The 26,278-nt window shown below is 43.2% G+C and overlaps 1 long non-coding RNA gene across 4 annotated transcripts in view; it reads left to right on the top strand.

Moving 5' to 3' along the window:
• Positions 1-26,278, top strand: part of LOC102141559 (uncharacterized) — a 226,614-nt gene that overhangs the window by 106,233 nt on the left and 94,103 nt on the right. For all 4 annotated transcript variants that reach the window (XR_012432864.1, XR_012432865.1, XR_275828.5 and 1 more), the window contains exon 4: positions 15,323-15,379. This is a non-coding gene — a long non-coding RNA (uncharacterized lncRNA). The remainder of the gene's footprint in view (positions 1-15,322; positions 15,380-26,278) is intronic.

The following is a 26,278-nucleotide window of genomic DNA, read 5'->3' as shown; positions in this document are numbered from 1 at the left end:
TCATGTCCCTGGCCCAGCCCCCTGGCGTCCTCTCAGAAGGGAACCTCTGTTAGTGCTTCGCAGGGGTTTCCTGCAGAGTGCCCCCAACCCCTTGTTCACTGAGGTCTCCACTCTGGCAACACTTTGATCTGGAATCCTGCCTCCTGCACGTGTGTGAGTGGGTCAGGGCTTTTCTCTTCATGGGACCCAAATCCTTTCCCCTCCCAGTTTTGGGGAAACTAACCCCAGGGACTGATTCACTTCCAGCTCTGTTCCCACAGGCCCACAACCTTCACACTCGCAACTCTGGGCTCCAGCACCTCATTCCTTCAGTCTCTGCCTTCAAAACACAAAGGTCTCTGGTTAGTCTACCTCATACCTGGGGAATGCTCCTCTCTTTTTCTAAAACCACAAGAAAAATCTGTTTATAACTACAACCAACATTTATTGTGTGCTTATTACTTGGAGTCAGGCACTATTGTAGAAGACAGTTAAGTGTCTTCAATTCAATTTACATAACAATCCTTATAGGTATAAACAGGAATAATATATTCTACACATATTACGTTATTCCTGTTTATACCTATAAGGAAATTGGGGCTCATAGGATTGGATCAGGAGCCTACAGCTCGTGAGTGGAAGAATCTGAATTTCAACTTAGATCCCTTTATTTAGTAAACCATGGAAACCTGGCTACTGAGTTCTCACTTTGCCAACAACCTGTTTCATCTTGTGTATGTTTCTTAAATATATTTCCCATACCTGAAAAAAATCAACACACAGGAGTTGCATTTCAGAGTATCTTTCCATCTGAAAAATTCGTGGTTCTACTCAACTGCTGTTTTACTTCCATATTTTTAAGCAAGGAAACTGTTTTTAAACTGTAAAGAGTTCAGAACTGCAGAGGCCCCTGGGAAGTGTAGCTCAGTGTGGGAGGAGATATTCAATAACTACTGTTAAAAATTAGTGGTTCTGCAATGAGAGCACAAGGACACAGGGAGGGGAATAACACACTCTGGGAGTGGGGGAGAGCATCAGGAAAAAGAGCTAATGCATGTGGGGCTCAGTATCTAGGTGATGGGTTGATAGGTGTAGCAAAACACCATGGCACACGTTTACCTGTGTAACAAACCTGCATGTCCTGCACGTGTATCCCAGAACTTCAAATTAAATTTAAAAAATGTTAATGGTTCTTGGCCGGGTGCAGTGGCTCACGCCTGTAATCTCAGCACTTTGTGAGGCCAAGGTGGGCAGATCATGAGGTCAAGAAATCGAGACCATCCTGGTCAACACGGTGAAACCCCGTCTCTACTAAAAATACAAAAATTAGCCAGGCTTGGTGGTGAGCACGTGTAGTCCCAGCTACTTGGGAGGCTGAGGCAGGAGAATCACTCGAATCCAGGAGGCGGAGGTTGCAGTGAGCTGAGATCACGCCACTGCATCCCTGCCTGGTGACAGAGTGAGACTCTATCTCAAAAAAAAAAAAAAAAATATATATATATATATATATGTGTGTGTGTGTGTGTGTGTGTGTATGTGTGTGTGTGTGTGTTTGTGTGTGTATATATATGTATATATGTATTTCTCAAACTGAAGGAGCCTGCAAATACTTGAAAAACCCTGATGTTGACTTGGAGAAATCATGCAGAATAGGGGCCGAATGCAAGAGAAATCGTCTTTGTCCAAATTTTAAATAAAGTAAGATTCTGGAAGCCACACTGATGCTCTGGCTATTGATTGTCCGTGAAATTTTAAGACAGAGTTAACTAAATTCTATGAATATGGTATTAGATTAGTGGTTTCTTTTCTTTTTTTCTTTTCTTTCTTTTTTTTTTTTTTTTTTTTGCCTAAGTTTAGATTCTTACCTTTGTACCTAGTACAAGGAAATTACTGAGGAAAATGGTCCAGGAACACATGTATGCAAACATCTTCTCCAGGTCTCCTGCAGCCATAGACTGATGTTTAAGGAACATTAAGAGAAGTTTTCAAACTTCTGGGAAGCAGTGAATCTTTTCATTAACTGAAATCTTACATGAAACTCTACCATGTAAAACAGATAAAGTGCTATCTTACTAAGTATAAATTTTTGAAGTTTACACTTATGAGGTTTATTTACGGCTGTGTCAGTAAGAACAATGAGGCTATTACGAAGATAGAAAACTTTTTAAGTCAGGTATTGTTAACTTCTAATAGCTATAGTCACATCATCTTCTGTCTTTAAAAAAATTGTATGCTTTGCTTTAAATACAGGATATTTTTAAAGTCTGTTTTTATAGATAATTGTTTGCAAACCGTAACAGAGTTTTTGGTTTGGTTTAAATACCTTGCCTTGGGATTCCAGGATACATTTTAGTTCAGCCCATGGAAGATAGGGAGTATTTGTTTCAAAGCTGTAAGAAACCCTGTAACTGAACTTAGGAAACAGTTGCTCACATTCCTTATCATAAATCTAGTCATACAGGAAACATCTAATTCTTAGAATAAATATTTACTCTCTCTCAAGTGGGATATTATCACAAAGGACTTTACGGTGCCATGAAAGCAAGGCCGTACAGATGGCCCTGAGCCTTGCCTGGCATTTCATCGAAGCCCACGCTAGGGTGTGGTTTTGTATTCATGTGCTTGCTTGAACAACTTTAGGAGAGGAGACTGTGCAGGCAGGTACTTCTCACAGGGCCGAGTTGGGCCTACAGCTTCCCTCACCAATGTCACACTTAGGAGAAGTTCACATGTGAGTGAGCACAGAGCAGGCAGAGCAGCCTCCTGTGAGGGCTGCAAGGTTGCCCGGCCTGGCCGGGTTTATTGGCACACGCCACATTCATGGGCAGAGATCTGCAGTGCGTGAAAAGTTTGCATATAAACCATTTCAGGTTGTTTTCTTAAATTAAAGCTTAAAAAATATCCAAAATGTATTTGAACATCAGAAACAGATGTTTGTGGTATCCTTGGAGCACTTCCATAGGAGTCTTTTAAAAAACAGCCTGATTTTTACTAGATGCTTGGTTTACGTTAGGAAGAATGTGTGGTTCCCTGTGGAATACAGGGAAGAAGTTAGGGACAAGTTGGTAGTGCAGATGAGAAAAATAACTACAATTCAGAAAATGAATTTGTGTACAAGAAGAAAGAACAAAGTACCTTTGAGTACAAACTGGGGAGTGACCTCTTCTGGCCAGAAAGCAGGGAATATTTCCTGGAAAAGAAGGCATTTGGGGAGGACTTTGAGTACGCAGAGGACTTGGATAGGAGACTGTTGGGAGAAACGGTGATGTCCTAGGGCATGTTACCTATTGGGAGAGTATAATTTTAGGGGGAAATTACGTAGACATCACTTACTTCTTAAACCATTTATTACCTTCTTCATCAGGTATATTAGCTCTACTGCATATGCATTTTGAAATATAATCTTCAAAAAGACCATTCTCTATATATACAACTTAAGCATGCCTGAGGTCTCTTTAAGTTGTTACTCTCTGGCAGACATTTACTTGTTCACATTTAGACTTTTAATGCGATAATTTTGCCTAACTTGGCTGCCCCTTTGATACCTACATGCGTCATACCCTAAACCTAGCATCTGCAGGAGTGACAGCCATTCATTGATTCATTCGTTCGCCCACGCTGGCAATATTGAGCATTTATTTATGTGCCAGGTCCTGGAGAGTTCCAGGTACCCAGCAGGGAACAAGTCAGAACTGGACAGGTGAATCAGATGCCTGGAAACCACCTGAAGTTCTTATCATGAAACTGTACTGAAAAAGATAACAATGCAACTTTTCCTACAAGGCGATAACAGCATAAAGTGAACGCCTCCCAGAAGCTTGTACATTTTAACAGGATCAAAGCTTTGCCTAGAACTGCTTCTAATCAGGCTCTGTGTGAGAGTGAATTGTGGTTTGAGCCTTGGGACTTTTCCAGCCCTCCTAAAATTATATGGCTTTTTAAGCAGCAGGGTTGGTAGTGTCTCATCTGTACTTTGAGGTTGAGACTGGCTCTGATAGTATTCCTTTCAAGAAAGTAGCTTAAATAAAACTGTACCGCATTGGGAAAATTAATTAGATATACCATGACTGAAATAAGCTCTTTTGAGGGACAGGACGGCAGAGCACAGAGAAGGGAGTATAGCAGAGTGGGAATGCACAAACTACATGGGTGCACCACCCGGCCCTTGGTCCTTGGGTGAGTCACTTAACCTCTTCGTGCATCTGTAAAATAATATTAGGACAATAATATTAGTATCCGCCTCAAAGGATTGTTGCGAGAGTCAAATAAGTCCATATAAACAGAGCATTTAGAATGGTGCCTGCTTTAAAGTAAGCATTATAATTAGCTATTATTTCTATTAGCTATGCATTTGTCCAGCGTGTCAATTTTCTGAGACTATATAGTGGATACAAGGTAAGAATGGTTGGGAAGCTAGATGAGAGTGGTTAATTTTTTTCTTCCTCTTCTTGTCACTCCCTACCCGCCTGCCCCATAGACCCCAGAGTTATTTGTTTCATAAGGCTATAACATCATATTTGAATGTACGACCTTGAAAAATCCTGATTAAGTAGTTCTGGGCAAAGCTCTAATGGTTGGAAAATAAATCAGGCCTCCCACACATACCTGCTCAGCCAAGAATTTGTTTGCCCCAGAAACTGTGGGTGGGCGGGAATGGAAGCAGGCACACGCCCAGCCTATGCGAACTCTCTGTTCTCGCTGCAGATTGTGTTGTCACCCTTCTCCTGCAACTCGCCGGTGCTTTCTGGGCATTTCTTTGCATTCTCAATTCTAGAAAAATATTTTCCTTTTAAAAAACACGTTTTCTCTTTTTTCTCCGACTCCAAGAACTGCCACTGCTCCCCTGTTTGTTTTCCACAGTTTGGCTCTTTATTTGCCCCTTGGTATTGCACGTACATAAATATCTGCAAGCCCAGAGGGCAACATACAACGTACGGTGTTGAACAGTAGGGCTCCCTACATGGTTCCTGAGTTTCGAGGTCTTTGGCAAGACTCTCTGGAAGTCCATGAGTTTCTGTTGATTCCTGTAGCCAGGAATAGAGGCCTCTCGCCTTCGCACTGGGCCAGAGCTTGAGCCCCTCCCAGTTCTGGAGGCCAGGAGTGGCTGCAGGGCATCTCCCGTCTGCATCCTGGGGGGATTTGTGGGAGTGTTTCAACCCAGGGCTTCAGAGAGGTGCCTGTGTTCCTCTTCCTGTGAAGCAGGCCACATTGGGCCTTGCAGGTCTGTTTGACACTTAGTTATGGGTTCCTGGCTTGTTTAGCGTTTTTCTTGTTAGCCCGGTAAACACTGAATCCCGTTGTCCTAGTTAAGTCCTCTCCTTGGGGCAGATGTGCGTTTCTTTCCTCTGTAGAACAGGTGAGCGTGGGGCCTCTCCTGTGGTAGGTGGTGTGGGATAGGGTGGCAAGAAGGCTCTGCAGGTTGGAAAGCTCCCCTGGGCAGAGCTGAGCTTAGAAAGTTTAACTTAGGCACTCTGAGCCCTGACTCATTACCATCAGTTACTGTTTCCTCAGAGGCCACTCTAAAGGTGACCATGAAACTGCGGGCACTGAGCGAGCTCTCAAGAGTTGCTCTTTTACCTCTATCTTCTTCCCAGGTTGTGAACTCCAGGTTTATTGTAGGGATAGTGGATGTTGGATAAATCTTTCTTTCTCTTTTTTTTTTCTTTTCTTTTTTTGAGACAAGGTCTCACTCTGTCGCCCAGGCTGGAGTACAGGGGTACAATCTTGGCTCACTGCAGCTTTCACCTCCTGGGCTCAAGCCATCCTCCTCCCTCACCCTCCCAGGTAGTTAGGACTAAAGGCATGTGTCACCTCACCACACCTGGCTAATTTTTTATTTTTTGTAGAGGCAGGGGTCTTGCTATGTTGTAGGCTGGTCTGAAACTTCTAGGCTCAAATGATCCTCCTGCCTTGGCCTCCCAAAGTGCTGGGATTTCAGGTGTGAATTCTTTCTAATAAGTTAACCAGACTTCAAAATGAGGAACTAGGATTTGGCGGTCTTTGCCCTATGGTCAGAATCTGGATGAATCTTCCTAAGAGACAGCATCCTTCTCCCTCATGGCTGAGGAATCTTGGAGGCAGCAAGAATTTAGTTTGAATTTTGCCATTTTATTTCCCCTCTAATTTGCTCAAATATAAGAAAGAACTGGCAAAACAAGCAAAGATTTTGTTTTGAAAATTAGACCCTATGTGCAAACAGCCTCAAATCAAGAGTAACCACCAGACATCTTATTTCTCAGCATGTTTGCTTTTGTTCTTGCTGCAGCCATCCTGGTTGGGTGATACATGAATATTTTTCATTTGGAAGTAGATTCATATTCTGTGACATGGAACACAGACCACTTTGTACTGCCACTTTAAAACCTGTCAGATGAGGCTGGGTGTGGTGGCTCATGCCTGTAATCCCAGCACTTTGGGAGATCACTTGAGGTCAAGAGTTCGAGACCAGCCTGGCCAATATGGCGAAACCCTGCCTCTCCTAAAAATACACATACACAAAAAATTAGCAGAGCATGGTGGCGCACACCTGTAATCCCAGCTACTCAGGAGACGGAGGTGGGAGAATTGCTTGAACCCGGGAGGCAGAGGTTGCAGTGAGCCGAGATTGCACCCTGGCACTCCAGCCTGAGCAACAGAACGAGATTCTGCCTCAAGAAAAAAGAAAAGAAAAGAAAATGGGCTGGGGCCACACATGGTGGCTCATGCCTGTAATCCCAGCACTTTGGGTGGCCAAGGCAGGAGGATTGCCTGAGCCCAGGAGTTTGAGACCAGCCTGGCCAACATGGTGAAACCTTTTCTCTGCTAAAAATACAAAAGAAAAAAAGAAAATTAGCTGAGCATGATGGCGTGTGCCTGTAGTCCTAGCTACTTGGGAGGCTGAGGCAGGAGAATCGTTTGAACCTGGGAGGCAGAGGTTACAGTGAGCCGAGATCGCGCCACTGCCACTCCAGCCTGGCCGACGGAGTGAGACTACATCTCAAAAAAAAAAAAAAAAGTGTCAGATGAAGTCAATATGATACAGTCTGCGGCTGGCCGATTTGCTGCACCATCCTGCCTTTTTTCCATTTTATAAATACAGCATTTTATTGAAAAGATCTGCTAAAATCAGTTTTAAGATCTGATTTATGAATTGATGTTAGACCACAAGATGTCTGCTAATGTTTCTAAAACTGCATCTTGAAGCTATTTTTTTTTAAGTCTCATGAAATAAAGACCTTCGTTCACTCCTCCTAGACTATGGTGTTCTCATAATACAGAAGGTCCACCGTGTTTCTCTCTGTAGTAACACAACGAAATGGAGCTGGCAGTTCACACGCACATGACTCTGACACCCAGGATGTGGAGGCTGCAGCCTCCTTCTTCAGGCCTCGTCCCTACAGCAGCCCAGGTTGGCCTTGGTGTCCAAAGAGTCCAGACGCCATTCTGTTGTCCCTCAGGGCAGTAGTCCAGGATAGAAAGTGGGACTAAAGGAACCAGGCTGCTGGGAAGGTGAGTTTCGGAGTGTGCTGATAGGCCCCACGTTGGGGAAGAATGGGGAGACAGCAAGGACAGCCGGGAGGTGCCGGTGCTGACTCGGTGCCCTATGCACCAGCAGAACCCAGCTCTGTGGCTCGGGTGTTGGTTCTGGTGATGGAGGGAAAGGTGCCGATGTGCCTGATGCCGATCATTTTGAATAGTAATGAGCGTTGTTAGCAATGGCTCTGTAGTTCTCAGATGTATTCACCTACATGCCATGCCCCTGAGAAGCCCCAGTCAAATGGCCCTTGATGGAAGTGACCACAGAGCCCAAACATGTCATGTCTTGAAGTAGGTTGTTGCCTTGGGTGTTAGAGTGTAAGAAAATGAACAAATGGTAAAATAAAACTTCCCAACCAGGCACGGTGGCTCACGCCTGTAATCCCAGCACTTTGGGAACCCAAGGTGGGTGGATCACCTGAGGTTGGGAGTTTGAGACCAGCCTGACCAACATGGAGAAACCCCGTCCGTACATAAAATTAGCCGGCCATGGTGGAGAATCGCTTGAACCCAGGAGGCGGAGGTTGCAGTGAGCCAAGATTGCGCCACTGCACTCCAGTCTGGGCAACAAGAGCGAAACTCTGTCTAAAATCAATCAATCAATCAATCAATCTTCCCTAAGGCTTGCCTGAATTAGGGAAAGTTTGAAGACTCACTTCACTTTCTGGTATTCAGTGTTCTAACATAAAGGCTTACAAAGTGTTGCTAGGTAGTATTGCCAGTAGAGGCCCCTGTGCTTGTTTTAATGATACAGAGTTATTGGCAAAGTGCAGTGAAATGCTGTGGACCCATTTTCTGCAGGCATCTCAGTAACTCTGAACGATGGTTTTTTGAGACTTTATTTACACTGCTAAAAACTATGACATATATATGAGTAAAAGCAAAATATTGGGACTATTTCTAAACAGCTAAATAACAATAAATGGATTGTAAACATACATAAAATAACCTTAATGAAGGCCACAGTAATTCATGTCTTTCTGTGTAGAGTAAGTTCATTCAAATCAACATTCCTGTCAGTATCAGAGTTCCTTCTACCGTATGCATAGCAGATGATAATTTAGGCATCATCATCTCTTTACCTGCCTCCCCTCTTCTTCCTTCCTCCCATCATCCAGTGTGTGCTGTGTCCAGGTCACTATGGTCAGCACTGAGGATACACAGGGAAATAGCACGTGATCCTGCCCTCAGAGACCCGACAGTCTAGATATTGACAGCAGAGGGAGATGGTGCAGGGGAGAAGTATGCTGAGCGGGTAAGAAGCAGGCTAGCCACTCTGCTTGGAGGAGAGAGAGCACAAGATTCACAGAGGAGGTTGGGTTTTCAAGTTTGCAGGGATGGCCCAGAAATGAAAAGTGTTGTAGGCACAGCCCATGTGATATTTGCAGTCGTGAAGCTGTCTGGGGAGTGGCATCCGGCTTGGCATGTTTGCAGTGTATGGTACTGGAGAGGAACAGGGTGGCAGGTGGAGACTATCTCAGGAACTATGGGAGCTCCTTACTTCGCAAAAAGAGAAGTTCTGTGTCTGAGAAGTGTATTTTGTTAGAAAGTATGTCTGTATCACAGACCACTTCTTACTGCCACTTTAAAACCTGTCAGATGAGGCGGGGCACAGTGGCTCACGCCTGTAATCCCAGCACTTGGGGAGGCTGAGGCGGGCGGCTCACCTCAGGTCAGGAGTTCGAAACCACCCTGGTCAATGTGGTGAAACCCATCTCCACTAAAAATACAAAAATTAGCCAGGCTTGATGGCATGCCACTGTAATGCCAGCTACTTGGGAGGCTGAGGCAGAAAAATCACTTGAACCCAGGAGGTGGAGGTTGCAGTGAGCTGAGATCTCGACACTGCACTCCAGCCTGGGCGACAGGACAAGACTCCATCTCGAAAAGAAAAACAACAACAACAACAAAGGAAGGTATTTTCCTATATTGTGCCCAAGTCCATCTCCATTTCCTTTTATAATTATTCTTCTTGAGATGGAGTCTCACCCTGTCACCCAGGCTGGAGTGCGGTGGCGCGATCTCGGCTCACTGCAGCCTCTGCCTCCCAAGTTCAAGTGATTCTCCTGCCTCAGCCTCCTGAGTAGCTGGGACTACAGGCACGTACCACCACGCCCAGCTAATTTTTGTATTTTTAATTGAGACGGGGTTTCGCCGTGTTGGCCAGGCAGGCTGGTCTCAAACTCCTGACCTCAGGTCATCCGCCCACCTCTGCTTCCCAAAGTGCTGGAATTACAGGTGGTCAGCCACTGTGCCCAGCCTCTCCTTTTCTGTTTTACCTTTGGGTTCAAGCCACAGGAGCCACACAGAATGAGTCGGCCTGCTCTCTGCCACGTGCCTTTGTATGTAGGTGGGGTTGTGCTTCTTCAAATCTTGCCCCAAGCTGTGTATACCTTTGTTGATCCTCCTTAATAGATGTTGGCTAGTAGTTTTTTTCTTTATGTAACTCAACGGTAATTCTTGTTGGTCCTTTCAGAGTCTATAAACAATTGATTGTGATCTCCCTGATTTATCTTATAGATCTCCAAAGCAGTTGTTGCCACTGTAGCCTCTTGTCTGTTGGCTTCCTTTCTGCCAGGTCCTCCCTCTGTGGTTTTACAGGATTCCCAAGGGATAAGAACAATCATGGGTGTTAGACCAGACTCTCCTTTGCTTACTGACTTACATTCAGCCTTTTTTCACTACACTTCTTCCTTTGGTCATCTTAGGATTTCAGAGAAACAAAAAGTAGGTCATGCTCACAAATATGCTGGGGATCCTTTTGTTTTGTTTTGTTTTTGAGACAGAGTCTCACTCTGTTGCCCAGGCTGGAGTGCAGTGGCACAATCAGGACTCACTGCAGCCTCCATCTCCCAGGCTCAGGTGATCCTTTGCTGGGTATCTTGTCATAGAGAAGCAGTATTTTTTTTTTTTAAACCTCACCACTGTTATTTTTTGTACTTCAGAAGCAAACTAAGAAAGAAATACGTGTCTGAAAAATGTTAATAAAAATGAATTAGGATGAACTAAAATAGCTCAGAAGAGTTGAGAGACGTATGTTATAGCACAGGCAATATTGTCATAAGAGTTATCTATATAAGAATCTGCTTTTTAACAGGCTTGCAGGCAGCTCCTGTGCACCTGGGAGTTTGAAAAGCTCTGCTCTAGTGGACAATTGATATTCCCTGAGTCACCATGAGTGACTGATCTGTTGGTAGCTCTGTTCAAGAGAAGCTAAACAAATATGGCATATCAGCCATAAGAGTCAAATGTTGAGAATCACAGTTTAATTTTGTTTGCAGCTACACACCAGGCCAAGTCATCATGTTTGACTAAACAGCAATGTTCTGATTAGGGGAGGATGTGGCTTTGTCTCCCAAACAGATGAGAGTCATGAAGAGCTGCTCCCCTGCCCTGGAGTAGGATGGTTTCCATGACGACAGTTCTGCACACTGAGCTTCCCCCCCCCCTTTTTTTAAGTCCTGTGTTAATCAACAATGCAGAGACTAAAAAGGGTACTTTATTTCATTTTTAAAGAATTGCACCATATCTCAATTTTACTTTACATTATATTATCATCATATGTGTCTCTGAGAGAAAGTCTGTGTGCAGCAAAGTGTGGTTTTGTGAGTGATGGGCCAAACATTTCTTCATCGATCTCAAACTGGCGCAGCTGAAACATTTCAGGGTTAGCCCATACTGACCTCAGCTTGGTTTTAAGGATACAGTACTTCTCTTTGGTGTTTGTCCTGCTGTATATCAATAGGTCTTCAAGTGGAAAACCTTTTGTTACACAGAGTCGTTAACTGCCATGGTCATGTGTATGGACTGATCTTTCTGCTCACCTAGGGGAGAAGTCTCTCCTTCTCACAGTAGATTTAAAATGCTAATATATGGTGGTGACCAGTATAAGAAGCACTTGTATGTTAAGTTCTTTTATAATGTGATGCAAAGGTTTGATTTGCTTGACCTTTTGCACTCTCTATAAAGATCATCTATTACTTTTTTTTTTTTTTTTTTTTTTTTGAGACAGGGTCTCGCTCTGTTGCCCATGCTGGAGTGCAGTGGTGCAATCTCAGCTTGTTGCAGCCTCTGCCTCCTGGGTTCAAGCAATGCTCCCACCTCAGCCTCCTGAGCAGCTGGGATTACAAGGGTACACCACCACGTCTGGCTAGTTTTTGCATTTTTAGTAGAAACAGAGTTTCAGCATGTTGGCCAGGCTGGTCTTGAGTTCCTGACCTCAGGTGATCCACCTGCCTCAGCCTCCCAAAGTCCTGGGATTACAGGCGTGAGTCAACATGCCCAGCCTGATCATCTATTACTTCTGTAGCAGATTAAAACCCACTAAATTTTCTTTTCTAAAAGTACTAATTAAAACAAAAAGCATGGTTAGTGAGAAGAGCATTAAGATCGCTAAGATCAGCCCTTAGGGAAGTGAGAGTTAGCTCCAGGGCCTGTGCTTCAAGCTCTGCGAAGACCCCAACAACTGTTTCAGCACCTGTGCTGGCGCACCTAGTCCAAGCCCTTGTCCTCTCCTAGCTGCATTGTCCCAGTAGCCTGGTCACTGGCCTAGCTGCCTCCTTGCCTTCTTTTCAGTTTATTCTCAACACAGCCAGATCACGTCGCTGCCCCTCTCCAGCATTCCATGGGGCAGGGTGCTGCATGCATCACCTCAGTTGAATTCCGTGGCTCTCAGAATCAAAGCCAACAGTCTTTAGTGCTGGACTATGAAACCCCTTGCTCACATCTAGGATCTCACCTCCTATTACTGTTCCCTCATATGCCCCAAGACAGGCCGTGCTTCAGCCTCAGGCCCTTTGCACTTGCTGGTTCCTCTGTCTGGAACTGCCCTTCCCAAGATGTCTGCATGGGTCTCTTCTCCACAGTCTTCAGATCTTTGCTCATACGGCAGTTTCTCAGGGAGACTTTCCTTGAACGCCCTATTTAAACGTTGACTCCCACCCCCTACCCCTAACACACACACAGTCTCTGTCACCTTCTCTTGCTTTGCTTTTCTTCATACCACGTATTGTCATCTGATGGGTTTTATCTTTTACTTTAGTATTTATTGTCAGTCTCCTTCCAGAATGTTAACTTCTTGAAAAGGCCTTTTGTTTCGTTCAGTGCCTATCCACACCACCTGGAATGAGGTGCACACTATTTGCAGTGCACACAATTTTGAAAGGGTGAATGAAATTGACCCTCTTTAACCCCATAACTAGTTATGAATTTAGAGCCAAATGTATTATGAGGTTTCTTCCCACCGGTTTTGTTCTATCACATAAGAAGATTGAAATGTTAGAACGTCGTATAAAAATCAACCACAACTGTGAGCCACTTAAAACACTCTATGCAGTGAGTTAGGAAATGCCCATTAATTGTTGGTTTGTTAGGCAAATGGGAGAGCACCACACTCAGTGCACGCTGGGTCTCCTGTGTGCCAAGCATGCGGGGCAGGCCCTGGCGATGGGAGGGGCAGGGAGTGGGGCCTCCTCCTAGGATCTCACATTGCCTTGCTGTTGCCCCCTGGTTGTGGCGGCATCCCGCAGCAAACCCAGGATCTCACGCACCCTCCTCTGAGAGCCACTGCTTTGGTCTGTGTGTGTATGTGTATCCACTCGCCAGGGTTGTTTCACCAAGGACTTCCTTTGGCTGAAATTTGTTTTCCTTTTTGTTTATAGTGTTTCTTAGTAACCCACTGCTGTGAGTCCTCTCTGCTGGGTTGCTACCCAAATGTGTCTTGAACTTTGTGCTATTTCTTTTTTAAGATCTGAAGATTTATTTTGGCCATGGAAGTGTAGGACACAAAAATTTACAGAAGTGAATGTAGACAATGCCCATCTAATTACTGGTGACCCAGTGGTGGGGGTGCACAATGTGGGGGATGGAGCCCCTTCAGCAGAGCCCCGTGTCCCTGTTTTTGGAATCAATTTGGCAATAGATTCTGAAAGCCCAAAGCCACCATTCATTCAAGAACATATCTGTTGAGTAGTCACTGCCAGGGAACATACTAATAAAATGAGCTCAGTGTCCACCCTCATGGAGCTTCTTATAGTCTAGTGAGAGAGAGGGATCTAAATTAAATAAATGCGTAATGCGTAGTTACATGTAGTTACAAACTGTTCAAGTGCTCTGGTGGAGAAGGTCAAGGTGTCCTGGGATCTTAGCATAGGGGAATTTGTCCTAGTCGTGGGATCATGTAACTGGAGTGAGAACGCACAGGTTCCTGGGTAGGCATGTATGTCGGGGGAGGGAGGGCAGAATGTGTGCGTTAATTTTCAAGGAGAGAAAATAAGGTGTGCAAAACCTCTGAGGTGTTGATGGATCTCGTTTATTCATAGGAGTGAAAGGAGACCAGCGTGGCTGAAGTGAGAGGATGACAAGGGAGAGTGGTACATGGAGCGGGCAGGGCCGCAGCAGGGCCAAGAGTCATCCCCTACGTTTATCATAGACCAATGCAGAGCACTAAAGCGGGGGTTTAGGCAGGGCTCAGCCACGATCTGTTTTCTATTTTAAAAGGTTTCTTTTGTGCCAGGCATGGTGGCTCATACCTATAGCCCAGCATCTCGGGAAGCTGAGGCAGGAGGATCACTTGAGGCCGGGAGTTCCAGGCTAGCCTGGGCAACATAGCAAGACCTACAAAAAATAAAAAATGAGTGGGCATCGTAGTGCACACTTGTACCTTATCTCAGCAACTTGGGAGGCTGAGGTGGGAGGATCGCTTGAGCCCTCGAGTTTGAGGCTACAGTGAGCTATGATTGTAGTACTGCACTCCAGCCTGACTGACAGTGGGACCCTGTCTCCAAAACAAACAAAGGGTTTACTCTGGACACGTGCATAATGAATTGGAAGGGAGGAAGTGTGGAAGCTGGGAAAACAGCAAGAAGTGTTTTGTGTTTGTCCAGGACAAAGAACAATGGCAGCCTGGACTAGGATGGTGGTGGTGGTGAAGGTAGGATAATGCTTGGCTAGAGATTGTTTTGGAGGCCATTGGCATCTAGGTGGTGACTGCTCCGATATGCTCACTGAGCAATCTGCCGTTAATTTGCCCTAATCTTTGCCTGCCTGTGAGGTGCCTATGCCTAGGATTTACTGGCTTCCAAACTGGATGGAGCAAGTGTCCAGGATATCTGACAATTGCATTTTTCATTATAAGTGAATACTTCACCATTTGGGCCTTATCAGTCTCTTAAGAGCTTTGTTAGCATGAATCGGTATTGATCAATGTGATCATCTCTGGTACCTTAGAGAGACGTTTGGAGCCAGAGATTTCAGGGACAGAACCTAGACACTCATGAGTTCCCAAAGGTAAATGTCACCTGCCAGAGATTATGAACAATTACCTTTTCTGGGGAATAACCTCTTTTTTTGACAAATGCTTTCCATTATTTTTTTAAAATTTTAAGTAAATCTTCAAAACCAAATCCACCAATTGTTTCTATCTTTAGAACAGCAATTATTTCACGTAGTGAGGAAACATAGTGACCACCTGAAAAAGAACTTGAAGGAGTGTGGTTTGAAAAGGCATATCAAATGTAGAAGGATTCAGAGTCCAGGAGCGTCTTATTCTAAGTTGTTTCCCTGTGCATCTTTTTATTGTGTCACCTTAATTTCTTTTGAAGCCACAAGTTATTTGTTTTTCAAATCTCTTATTATCTGTGTATGTAGTAATTATGTTTTCTTAAGATTCTATTTAGGAACTCAGTAAAATTAGGCAGCTGAAATAATTGGCTAAAGTTCAATGAAGCCTTTTTGGCACTCTGAGTCTGGAAAATAGCAAATAATAATGTAAAACATTTTGTGTGCATTTGTACCTATTCTCTAACGATATTTTCCTCCTATTTTGCAGGAGGAAAATGGAAGAAGCAGTGATACTTTTAGTGAAACAGAATAAACCACTGAACAGGTAACTGAGATGAGTAGTTGTATATACATTTATTAAATAAGTTAATAGGCCGGGCGCGGTGGCTCACGCCTGTAATCCCAGCACTTTGGGAGGCCGAGGCGGGCGGATCACAAGGTCAGGAGATCGAGACCACGGTGAAACCCCGTCTCTACTAAAAATACAAAAAATTAGCCGGGCGCGGTGGCGGGCGCCTGTAGTCCCAGCTACTCAGGAGGCTGAGGCAGGAGAATGGCGTAAACCCAGGAGGCGGAGCTTGCAGTGAGCCGAGATCGCGCCACTGCACTCCAGCCTGGGCAACAGAGCGAGACTCCATCTCAAAAAAAATAAAAAATAAAAAATAAATAAATAAATAAATAAGTTAATATTTGGAAATGCCTAGAATAGTACATGGCACATAGTAAACAGTACGTAGGTGTTTGCTGTTACTAAGTTCTTTTAAATGTACATAAGCCCCAAATAAACCAGTTATACAAACCAAAAATACCCAACAAAAGCAAACTCTCCTCCTAAAGCAAGTGTGAACATCATTGGTAAGTTCTGACATGGCCTCTGTAAAGCCTGTTGTCGTGGCTCTGAGAAACGTACCTTAAAACCAACCTCTTTGAAACGTCTTCATCTTTGAGCACCCTGTGTCCTTGAGCACCCATTCATTTTTGTCTTTGACCTTCCAAGGGTCAGATTGGTTTCCAGTTTGAAACCGAACAAACTTCTTTAAAATTCTTGAAGACGTAGTTCCCGGGGAGCATAGCGTAGCTTCCAGGTGGCTACTGAAATGGCTGACAGTTACTAAAGATGGTGAGGATGGAGTTAAAAGCAGCACAGCACTCCCATTTTCTGATGATGGCAGGTGATATCCTTGGAATAAGAAGCTCCAAACTATCATGCCTGCTTAGGCACTAACTTCCTGTAATTGTAATCAAACTGTCGGCATTGCTGAGGCCTACTGACACCTTCAGCAGACGTTAATAAGGGGCATATTACGTGTCCAGTCCTCTACTTGGTGATGGGATTTGACGTTCAATGGATTATCTTTCTGCTCACTCCACTCCCATCTTTCTGGATCTTCACCAGTTCCTGCCCAGATAGATGCTGTAGGTCCTGCCATCTGCCTCGTCCCCAGCCTTGCTGTCTCTCCTGCCAGCTCCCCTTCAGCCCCTTTATCCAGGTGTCATACCTTTATCCAGGGTGTCATACCTTTATTCAGGGTGGGAAAAGATGCCACAGATGGGGCTGAGAGTCGCATCTGGTAGTTAGATTTTTCTCTCATGGCATTCATGTTGCATCTTCCTCAGCCCTGACTTCTGCTTCATAATTTACATAATTAATTTTAAATATGATGTATGTTTTACCATGTCTCCCTTCGGGGATTTTGGGATATTACCTTTGACAGTTACGTTTCTGTTTTGGAGGTCTTGCAGCTGGCATTATTAGCATGAGGGAGAGGTGGGGCACTGGGGGTGCACTGAACATCTCCATGGCTTTCAGACCTTTTTAATTGAACCCCCAGGAGGGAATACCTGTTACCTTAGGGCCCAGCACACATATTTGTACATGTGGGTATGTGGTTTCCTGAAGTAAGACCTTTACTATGTGCAAGCTGGGATAGAATTTTTTATATTCTATCACTTTTCTTTTTCCTTTTTCTCTCTTTTAAATGTTCATCATCAGCAGCAAAGTGGATTTCTTAACCTGCTATTTGGTTGTCCTTTGACAAACTTGCAGTATTTCAGTGCTATGGTAGGGATGCATGGTTTCTTGCTTTTCTCCCGATATTCTTCTCTAACTTGTCCAGCTTTTCTTTTTTTTTTACCCCTGAAAATGCCTCGAACCTGCTTTAACTTTATTCTTTATGTGCCAAGCTCTCTCCTTCCTTTTGTAATAAGCTTCTGTTTCTATTTTCTCACCTACTGTTCCCTCAACTTTCTGTCTGAACTTGAACATTCTTCTCCTGATCAAAACCTAAGAATCCTTTTGTTTACCATTTTGAATAAGATCAGTCCTTCTGTGCTGTTAGATACCTGGTTATCTCTCGGTTGGTGCTATGGGTTGTAGAGAGACATCTGCTGGCCTAAGTGTAGTATTGCATTGTTTTTCTATGCTGAAGTTCATTACCCTGTCATTTTTTAGTACCTTAAACTTTTAGAGTTGCAGTACACAGTGCAGTGTACACAGTGCAGTGTACACAGTGCAGTGCAGGTGAGCTTGTGTACTGGAATGTGTCGAAGTCATCTACCTAATCTCTTCAAACATTTTTAGCATTTAGCTCAACATCTAATTAACTGAAATGTAGTCACACATTATAACCCAGTTTAAGGAGCTGCAATCTAGTAGGAGAAAAGGATTTCATGGTAAAACCTGAGTCCTCACCTTCACGTATTTTCTAATGAGACTGCAAAATGACAGTTAAGTAGAGGTTTGGATCCATTTAAAACTTTTGGAAATAATTCACTCTTCCAAGATAAATGAGAACCTATTTTTTTTATTTGTATAAATTTAAAAGGTACAAGTGCAGATTTGCTACATGGATATACTGTGTAGTAGTGAAGTCTGAGCTTTTAATGTAACCATCACCTGAATAGTGTACATTGTACCCATTAAGTAATTTCTCATGCCAACCCCCTCCCACTCTCTCACCCTTCCAAGTCTCCAGTGACTGTTATTCCACACTCTTTGTCCACGTGCACACATATTTAGCTCCACTTATCATTGAGAACATGTAGTATTTGACTTCTTACTTCTGAATTTTTTTTTTTTTTTTGCTTAAAATAATGACCTCTAGTTCCATCCATGTTGCTGTAGAAGACATTATTTCATTTTTTATGGCTGGGTAGTATTCCATTATATATATGACCACATTTTTTTCATTTAGTCATCAGTTGATGGACACTTACATTGGTTCCATAACTTTGCTATAGTGAATAGTGCTGTGATAAACATATGACTACAGGTATCTTTTTATATAATGATTTAATTTTGGGGTGGTGTATACCCAGTAGTGGGATGGCTGTATCAAATGGTAGAATAACTTAATTTTTAACTGCTATAGGTTTGCAGCTTAGTTTCTTCTATGAGAGGTATGATTGGTGCTAGCTATAAAGCTAGTGCTGGAAAAATACAAAATTTAAAATCTATTGCTTCTTTACCTTGAAACTCTAGTTAGATTATCACAGTGATTCTGTACTATCCTTGTCTTAGCAAACTTCTCACTGATTTCAGATGCAAGTTTATAAAGGAATTGCAATTATGTACATACACCTAAGATTTCTCCATAATACATTTTACAGATTATAATGTGCAAAAATGTTCTTTTAAACAAAACTGAACCAATATGCACCTATCTTTGAGGGCTATTTCTAAAGCTAAAATGCAGTACACAAGATACTGTATCCCAGTTTCCTGCTTTGAAAAGATCTCACTGGAATAGTTGGTAGTTGTAGACGTTTCTAAATGTTTTGTTATTGAAGCCAAGCTGAAGCTGCTCGTTTGATTCTTTAACTATGTCCTGATTTCAGTTATGATTAATGAAGCCTTTCTATATCCTTGAAAATAGCAGAGTCACCAAAAATTTAGCCGAATATTAGTATTATAGATTAACATATTCCTTTATTTTACAATTATTTTTAATTATTTAAAATTTTATTTTATTTTATTTTTTATTTTTTTGAGATGGAGTCTCGCTCTGTCACCCAGGCTGGAGTGCAGTGGCGTGATCTCGGCTCACTGCAAGCTCCGCCTCCTAGGTTCATGCCATTCTCCTGCCTCAGCCTCACGAGTAGCTGGGACTACAGGCGCCCGCCACCTCGCCCGGCTAATTTTTTTGTATTTTTGATACAGATGGGGTTTCACCGTGTTAGCCAGGATGGTGTCGATCTCTTGACCTTGTGATCCGCCCGCCTCGGCCTCCCAAAGTGCTGGGATTACAGGCATGAGCCGTTTACAATTATTTGTAAAGCACATAGCACAATTTGGATTACTTTGTTTTGTAGTAGCTAGAGTTTGAAAGGATTGTGAGAAGATAATAAAGCAGACTTTGAAGGCTGGTGGATGCCGCAGTGGATCTGTCAGAATTATTTGAAAAAGTCACTCTCTAGGATTTCATTTTGATTTTTCTTTTTTAATTTTCTAAGATTATTTTTAATGATTTATAATGCGTTTTTTTCATTAAATAGAACTCACACAATAATAAAAATTTTCTGTTTTATTCTTAGCCTTACATTAGAGGACACGAATCCTGCTTTGGACATCTGTTCCTCAAATACGTTCATTCTTCTTTGACTTACCATTTACCTTGAAGAATAATTAAACCAGTCCAGTATTCTTTTTTTTTTTTTTTTTTTTGAGATGGAGTCTCGTATTGTTGCCTGGGCTGGAGTGCAATGGTGCAATCTTGGCTCACTGCAACCTTCACTTCCCGGGTTCAAGCAATTCTCCTGCCTCAGCCTCCCGAGTAGCTGGCATTACAGGCGCCCGCCACCACGCCTGGCTAATTTTTTGTATTTTTAGTAGAGACAGGGTTTCACCATCTTGGCCAGGCTGGTCTCAAACTCCTGACCTCGTGATCCGCCCACCTCAGCTTCCAAAGTGCTGGGATTACAGGCGTGAGCCACCGCACCTGGCCAACCAGTCCAGTATTCTACAGTCTTGTGCATTTATAGCATTTGGGTTAGGAAACAATTGGTGCATCATCTCTTCCTAGAAAAGCGTCTAGAAAGGCCCGAGGTGATGCAGTAGTACTTTCCTGGCAGTCACATCATTTAGAAGCAGCTGAAAGCCAATCCTAGGAAAATGCCTGAGGGGTTAGACTAGTAGGTCATCTAGATCCCTCTATAAATTGAGGAAAAACAAAAAAGAGAATAATCGTAGAGAGCTAATGAAAAATCCTGTCTTGGGAAAACTAAATAAGCAGCTCCTGTATAAGGGCCACAAAGACATACTCTTTCTGCCTTTCCCAAGGTAGCAACGTGCTATAGCCCGACGTCACCAGTGTCCTGAAACTGCTCCAACGTTGATCTCGCATTTGCGTTTGAACTGAATTCTTTTCATTCTCTTTCCTTTTGCCTTTTGAAACACCCTACTACTTGTTCTCATGCCTCTCTGATTATTTCTTCCACGTAATTTTATAAGCTACACTAAAACTTGGGTTAGCAATGGGTATTTTTTTCCCCCGTTGCATTCTTGGTTGATGAGCTCAAAGTATTATCTCAGCAGAGGCAGAGCCAGGTGCTTGGGAAGTGGTATTAAAGAGATTTCAATTAAATACTTCGAAACCACTTCATTGGAATCCCCAATTTAAAAAAAGACATCATAAAACGAGTCTGTAACTAGATTTTGGTGGTTGTCATTTGGAAGAAATTCTAAGAGTGAATTCCAGCCTGTTTCCTGATTACTGTTTTCCTTATTTACTCCTAGTACATGGTACACGACTGGAATCCAGTAGAAAAGCCCCAGAATGTGTATTTTAGTCCCTGTAGCCAACCACTTTGAGAATGTACAGAAAAGGAGGCTAAATTCTTGCCCCTGCTGTGGCTTCCGTTCATAAGCTTTTGTCTCTTCTCTACTCCATTTCAAAAGCTAAAGCTAAGTGTCATAGGACAAGATTGTAGTGGCTTCAGAGAATGGTAGGCTTGAGAAAAAGACTATTGATGATCCACGGGGATAAATTATGATAGAAATTTAAGCAGTATTTGGGGACATAAAATACTGTTTTTGAGTTTAGTAATCCCAAACAAGAAGAAAAACATGTATTTTTAAAAATGTTTTATATTTTTCCCATTTTTTTGGGAAGTGAAAATAGAAACTATTATTTCTTTTTTCAAGACACCCAGGTTGATCATGAAAAGTGTAAGAGGTCACCATCTTACCTCTAAGTGCTCAGAGGTAGCTAAGCACTTCTTTTAAATGTGTGAATAAAGGAAAAAACACAAGATATTGAACAGTGAGTGTGTTATGGGTTGCTAGTTTTGAACTTCAATGCTTAACAATGCCAAAGTCAAAGTGTTCTTGTGTTGCTATGAAATAATGTACCAATACATACAGAGTAGCTACTATTGTTGCCACATGCAAAGAAAAGACAGCATACTCAGTAAATTCTTTTAGCTGTGTTTCTTATAGTTAAGGAATGTTGATCTATTTTATGTTTTTCTGGTGTAACTTACACAGCAAAGAAAACAATCATGTTAGTAACATTTTGCGAGTATTTCCCATATGCCAAGCACTGACTGAAAAACGTAAGGGTAAATACTACAGGTACTATCATTCCAGTTTTATAGGATGTGCATGCTATAAGAAAGACAAAGTTAGATTAGTGTATGAATGAGCACCATTACCTACCCCTGTTGGGAATCAATGATGATAATCTCATTAGCATATTATGCTAATTGGCTGAAAATAATATGTCAGCAATATTTACAGCTTTAAAAAGCTTTTGGTTTTACGTGGTTGATTAGCAGTGATGGCATTACAAGGAAAATACAACTAGGTTATAATAGTATTAAAATAACTCAAGTTTTTCTAAGTTTGAAACAATATTTTTGATGTTAAAAGTTTTTAAGAAAACACTTGCAATTTACAGTGTATTGTTTAGTCCTCAGAGACAGAATAGTGTAATTAAAAAAAAAATCAAAGTAGAGCCAGGTGTGGTGGCTCAAACCTGTAATCCCACCACTTTGGGAGGCTGAGGCAAGTGGATCACCTGAGGTCAGGAGTTCAAGACCAGCCTGGCCAACATGGTGAAACCCTGTCTCTACTAAAAATACAAAAATTAGCCAGGCATAATGGCCTGTGCCTGTAATCCCAGCTTAGGAGGCTGAGGCAGGAGAATTGCGTGAACCTGGGAGGCAGAGGTTGCAGTGAGCTGAGACCGCGCCACTACATTCCAGCTGGGGTGGCAGAGTGTCTCAAAACATAAAATAATAAAATAAAATAAAATAAAATATAGCATTCCCACTTGAAATATGTATAATCAACATTATGCACCCACATTAGTATTTCAGTTATTCCTACACCAATGATTGGGAAAAAATATATACAGAAATGGAATTGCTGGATCATATGGTAGCAATTTTTTATTTCTGGAAGAACCTCCATGCTGTTTTCCGTAACAGCTGCATTTTACATTCTCACCAATAATGTAAAAGGGTTCCAGTTTCTCCATATCCCACCACTATTTATCTTTTGTTTTTGTTTTTCTAATAGGCATCCTAAAAGGTGTGAGGTGATATGTTAAGATTTTGATTTGCATTTCTCTTAAGATTAGTGATGTTGAGCACCTTTTCATATACCCGAAGGCCATTTGTATGCTTTTTAAAAAATGTCTATTCTGCTGGGCGCAGTGGCTCACGCCTGTAATTCCAGCACTTTGGGAGGCCAACGCGGGTGGATCACTTGAGGTCAAGAATTCAAGACCAGCCTGGCCAATGGGGTGAAACAAGGTCTCTACTAAAAATACAAAAATTAGCCAGGTGTGGTGGGTCACGCTTGTAATCCCAGCTACTTGGGAGACTGAGGCAGGAGAATCACTTGAACCTGGGAAGCGGGGGCTGCAGTGAGCAGAGGTCACACCATTGTACTCCCGCCTGGGTGACAAGAATGAAACTTCGTCTCAAAAACAACAACAACAAAAGTCTATTCAAGGCTGGGTGCGGTGGCTCATGCCTGTAATCCCAACACTTTGGGAGGCCGAGGTGGGTATATCACTTGAGGCCAGGAGTTCGAGACCAGCCTGGGCAACATACCAAAACCCCATCTCTACTAAAAATACAAAAATTAGCTGGGCGTGGAGGCGCACGCCTGTAATTCCAGCTACTCAGGAGGCTGAGGCATGAGAATTGCTTGAACCTGGGAGGCGGAGGTTGCAGTGAGCCAAGATTGTACCACTACACTCCAGCCTGGGTGATGGAATGAGACGTTGTCTCAAAAAAAAAAAAAAAAAAGACAAAAAAAAAGTCTATTCATTTTTTTTTTTTTTTTTTTTTTTTTTTTTTTTTTTTTTTGAGACGGAGTCTGGCTCTGTCGCCCAGGCTGGAGTGCAGTGGCTGGATCTCAGCTCACTGCAAGCTCCGCCTCCCGGGTTTGCGCCATTCTCCTGCCTCAGCCTCCCGAGTAGCTGGGACTACAGGCGCCCGCCACCTCGCCCGGCTATTTTTTTGTATTTTTTAGTAGAGACGGGGTTTCACTGTGTTAGCCAGGATGGTCTCGATCTCCTGACCTCGTGATCCGCCCGTCTCGGCCTCCCAAAGTGCTGGGATTACAGGCTTGAGCCACCGCGCCCGGCCAAGTCTATTCATTTTAAAATGTCTTTGCCCATTTTTAAATCAAGTTATTTTGCTGTTGTTGTTTGGCTTGTTTGCTGTTGAGTTGTAGGAGTTCATTATATATTTTAGATATTAACTCTTTACCAGATATGTGGTTTGCTAATATTTTCTCCCATTCCATAGGTTCCCTTTCACTTGGTTGATTTTTTTTTCCTTTGCTGTACAGAGCTTTTCAGCTTGATGTCATCCCACCTGTGTATTTTTGTGTATTTTTGCTTTCATTGCCTGTGCTTCGGTGTCATATTCATGAAATCATTGCCTCGACCAGTGTCATGAAGCTTTCCCCTGTGTTTTCTCTTAGGAGTTTTATAGATTCAGGTCTTATACTTAAATCATTAAACCAGCCAGGTGCGGTGGCTCACGCCTGTAATCCCAGCACTTTGGCAGGCCAAGGTGGGTGGATCACTTGAGTTTAGGAGTTTGAGACCAGCCTGGCCAACATGGTGAAACCCTGTCTCTACTAAAAATACAAAAAAAAAAATTAAAAAAATAAAAAATTAGCCAGACACAGTGGTGGCTGCCTGTGATCCTAGCTACTCAGGTGGCTGAGGCATGAGAATTGCTTGAACCCAGGAGATGGAGGTTGCAGTGAGCCGAGATCACGCCACTGTGCTCTAGACTGGGTGACAGTGAGACTATGTCTCAAAAAAAAAATCATTAATCCATTTTGAGTTGGTTTTCTGTATGGTGTAAGATAAGGTCTGTATTTGTCTGTTCTTGTACAGCTTTAAAGAAATACCTGAGATGGGGTAATTTATAAATAAGAAGCTTGTTATAAATTACCCCATCTCAGGTATTTCTTTACAGCAGTGCAAGAACAGACTAATACAGACCTCATCTAATGTAGTTGTGGCTCACGGTTCTGGAGGCTGTACAGGAAACACGGTGGCTTCTGCTTCTGGGGAGGCCTCAGGAAACTTACAATTGTGGCAGAAGTCAAAGGGAAAGCAGGCATGTCTTACACGGTTGGAGCAGAAGAAAGAGCAGTGGTGACAGAGGAGTGCCACAGGCCGTTAAATGACCAGACCTCACGAGAACTCAGTTACTATTACGAAAACAGCACCAAGGGGGAAATCCACCCCCATGATCCAGTCGCCTCCCACCAGATCCTACCTCCAACACTGTGGATTATATTTCAACATGAGATTTGGGGTGGGGACACAGATCCAAACCATATGATTCCATCCCTGACCCCTCCCAAATCTCATGTCCTTCTCATTTTGCAAAACCCAATCATGCTTTCCCAACAGTTCCTCAAAGTCTTGACTTTTTTCCAGCATGACCTCAAAAATCCAAAGTCTCATCTGAGACAAGCCAAGTCTCTTCTAATCATGAGCCTGGAAAACAAAAAAACAAGTTATTTTCAAGATACAATGGAGATACAGGCATTGAGTAAATACTTCCGTTCCAAAAGGGAGAAATTGGCCCAAAGAAAGGGGCTACAGGCCCCATGCAAGTCTGAAACCCAGCAGGGCAGTCATTAAATCTTAAAGCTCCAGAATAATCTCCTTTGACTCTAAGTTCCACATTCAGGACACAGTGATGCAAGGGGTGGGCTCACAAGGCCTTGGGCAGCTCTGCCCCTGTGGCTTTGCAGGATTCAGCCCCAGTGGCTGCTCTCAAGGGCTGGTGTTGAATGTATATGGCTTTTCCAGGTGCGGGGTGCAAGCTGCCAGTGGATCTACCATTTTGGGGTCTGGAGGACAGTGGCCCTCTTCTCACAGCTCCACTAGGCAGTACCCCAGTGGGGACACTGTGTAGGGGCTCCAGTCTTACATTTCCCCTCCACACTGCCCTAATGGAGGCTCTCTATAAGGGCTGTATCCCTGCAGCACACTTCTGCCTGGACATCCAGGCTTTTCTATATATCCTCTGTAATCTAGGCAGAGGCTCCTGAGCCTCATTCACTCTTGCACTCTGTGCACCCACAGGCTTAACACCACACGGAAGCTGCCAAGGCTTGTGGCTTACATCCTCTGGAGCAGTGGCCTGAGCTGTACCTGGACCCCTTTGAGCCATGGGTGGAGCTGGAGCTGCTGGGATGCAGGGTGCAGTTCTCATGGCTGTGCAGGGCAGCCGGGCCCTGGGCCTGACCCACAAAACCTTTCGGTCTTCCTAGGCCTCTGGGCCTGTGATGAGAGGGGCTGCCATGAAGTTCTCTGAAATACTGTTGAGACCTTTTCCCCATTGTCTTGGCTATCAGCACTTGTCTTTCTTTTAGCTTGAATTGCTCTCCTGACAATGGGCTTTTCTTTTCTGCCACATGGCCAGGATGCAAATTTTCCAAACTTTGGAAACTCTGCTTTTCTTTTATAAAAAAGTTCAAATTACAGGTCATTTCTTTGCTTAGCATGTGAGCAGCCAGGCCATGTCTTGAATACTTTGCTTTTCAGAAATTTCTTCCATCAGATACCCTAAATCATCACTTTCAAGTTCAAAGTTCCTCAGATCCATAGAACAAAAGGGCACATTGCAGCCAGGCTGTTTGCTAAAGCATAGCTTTACTCCAGTTCTCAGTAAGTTTCCCATTTTCACCTGAGACGTCTTCAGCCTGGACTTCATTGTCCATATCACTATCAGCATTTTG

The sequence above is a fragment of the Macaca fascicularis genome, chromosome 3, assembly GCF_037993035.2.
Source record: "Macaca fascicularis isolate 582-1 chromosome 3, T2T-MFA8v1.1".
NCBI classification, from domain to species: Eukaryota; Metazoa; Chordata; class Mammalia; order Primates; family Cercopithecidae; genus Macaca; species Macaca fascicularis.
This window is presented reverse-complemented; position numbering and strand designations above follow the sequence as displayed.